We start from the raw sequence: 2,524 nt of genomic DNA, 5'->3' as shown, positions 1-2,524 counted from the left end.
TCAGTTCTAGTTCAGTTCTAGTTCAGTTCTAGTTCAGTTCTAGTTCAGTTCTAGTTCAGTTCTAGTTCAGTTCTAGTTTAGTTCTAGTTCAGTTCTAGTTCAGTTCAAATCTAGTTCAGTTCTAGTTCAGTTCAAATCTAGTTCAGTTCTAGTTCAGTTCTAGCTCTGTTCTATTTCAGTTCTAGTTCAGTTCTAGTTCAGTTCTAGTTCAGTTCTAGTTCAGTTCTAGTTCAGTTCTAGTTCAGTTCTAGTTCAGTTCTAGTTCAGTTCTAGTTCAATTCTAGTTTAGTTATTGTCCAGTTCTAGTTCAGTTTTAGTTCAATTCTAGTTTAGTTATTGTCCAGTTCCAGTTTAGTTCAGTTCTAGTTTAGTTCTTGTTCAGTTCCAGTTTAGTTCAGTTCTAGTTCTGTTCTAGTTTGGTTTTGTTCTAGTTCCGTTCTAGTTTGGTTTTAGCTTACTTTAGTTGACTATTAGTTCAGTACTAAATTTGATGGAATTATCAGGGAAAAGTAACTGTAATGTTTTAAATTTTCTAAAAAGAACTTCACTGCCTGGGCCAAACTATCAAATCATGATAAAACATTTCAGGTTTTTGCATATATACCTATTGTAGTGAGCAGCTCAGAGTGTTTTCCCATTCAATACGCTCTCACCACAAAATTTTTTGTAAAAAATGCGAATTTTTAGATTTTAAATTAACCAAATATTTTTTTTCAGTATTTTGTTTTTATAAAATTTTATAACTTTTAAATTTATTCACACTTGTAGAGCGTTATTAAATCTGGGTAATTTAAAGGTTTTATTTCTTTGTTCATTCAAATGAAATTTACCACAACATGTAGTTGGAGAATAGTTATTTTAGTTGTAATTGCTATTGTTTAGATTACACTTTGAAATGTATTTCAATATATTTTGCAGATTTACAACAATTCAGTATCTCTTGAATTGTTTTGTTAATATTTATTACTTTTGTATATCTGTTTTTTTTTTTTTTTTGGTTTTCAGAATCCGACTGAGTATAAACAATAATTTTTATTTTCATTGTAATTATGTATGTTTTTTTTATAATTAACTTTTGTTTCTTCTTTTTTATTTTATATAATCTGCAACTCATGTTTACGTTTTGAAAAAGTCATTCGTAGTATTAGTGGAATGTCAGATTTTGACGTTGTATTCGGATTTGTTTTGGTTTTTATTATTGCTTCAAGTCTGCAGCAACTGAGGGGTTTAATGAGTGTTGCTGTGGTAGCACATTTGTGGAACTATTCAGATGCGCTGCAGTGTGACCTAGAGAAATGGAAATTAAAGTTTTTAATGAGTAAATAATTTTTTTTTTTCTGATTTTTAAGGTCGTTTCGTTTTTTATAGGTTTTTAACAGAGGCGGAAAATGGCAAATCGACAACCTACGATTTTTAAAATTGAAAATTTATTGTATTTATTTGAAAATTTCAAGGAATAACTTTTTTAATTATAGACAAACTAGCAGATCTGAAGCCTTAAAATTCAGAATTTTTAACACCCATAGTGCAAATATCAAGTTTAAATTCAATATTATAACAACTACCAAAGAATATTGAAACAAAAAAATTTGTATTTTTAACTACTTAAAATTCATAAAGCGTGAGAATTTCAAAATAAAAAACTCATAATTAGCACCATTTAACTGACAACAAATTTTGTATAACGTATTTTAGGTTTTTACACCTTTTCATTTGTTTTCAAAAACATTTCAATAAGCGGTATTATATTCTTATTTTTTTGCAAATATTTGTTATTTACACGCCCTCCTACATTTCATTAAAAATTTTAATTAACGAAAAAAATAATTTTATTTATACACAACTAGCAGAAACTACCAAAAATACAAAACAAAAAATTGATATTGAAAATTAAAGCATCTTCTTTTTTCAACGCAAAAAAATATTGTTCAATAAAATTTATTTAAAAATTAAAAAAAAACTCGCTATAACCTTATTTTATAGGAATATAATACGCCTACTTGGAAGCAAAAAAATAAAATAAATAATCAAAACAACAAAAAAATCAAAAACAAATAAAGAAATTTTAGACAGTGAGGGGCAAAAAATAAACAATACAATAGAGATTACTTATACGTATACTGGTCTATAGACTAGACTATCCAGAATAATATAGACTTGTCTATAAACTATTATAGATTAGAAAATATTCTATAGAGTAGGCTATAGAGTGAACTACAAAGTGGACAATATCCTAGATTATAGACTAGACTATAAAATATAACGTAGACTAATATATAGACTTCTATAGCCCAGACTACAGACTATACTATAGACGTTACTATAAACTAAGCTACAGACAAGAAAAAGTCTAGATTATAGAACTTACTATAGACTATAACACAATAAAGATTCTACTATAAACTACACTGTAGAATAGACTCCAGACTAGACTATAGACTAGACTATAGACTAGACTATAGACTAGACTATAGACTAGACTATAGACTAGACTATAGACTAGACTATAGACTAGACTATAGAC

At 27.5% G+C, this 2,524-nt stretch overlaps 1 protein-coding gene across 1 annotated transcript in view; it reads right to left on the bottom strand.

Moving 5' to 3' along the window:
* LOC111689001 (integrator complex subunit 6 homolog) overlaps positions 1-2,524 on the bottom strand; it is a 38,914-nt gene that overhangs the window by 28,730 nt on the left and 7,660 nt on the right. The gene's annotated exons all lie outside the window — the stretch shown is intronic.

This window comes from Lucilia cuprina, chromosome 5 (genome assembly GCF_022045245.1).
Source record: "Lucilia cuprina isolate Lc7/37 chromosome 5, ASM2204524v1, whole genome shotgun sequence".
NCBI lineage: Eukaryota > Metazoa > Arthropoda > Insecta > Diptera > Calliphoridae > Lucilia > Lucilia cuprina.
Note: the sequence above shows the minus strand (reverse complement) of the source record. Positions and strands in the feature narration are given on the sequence as shown.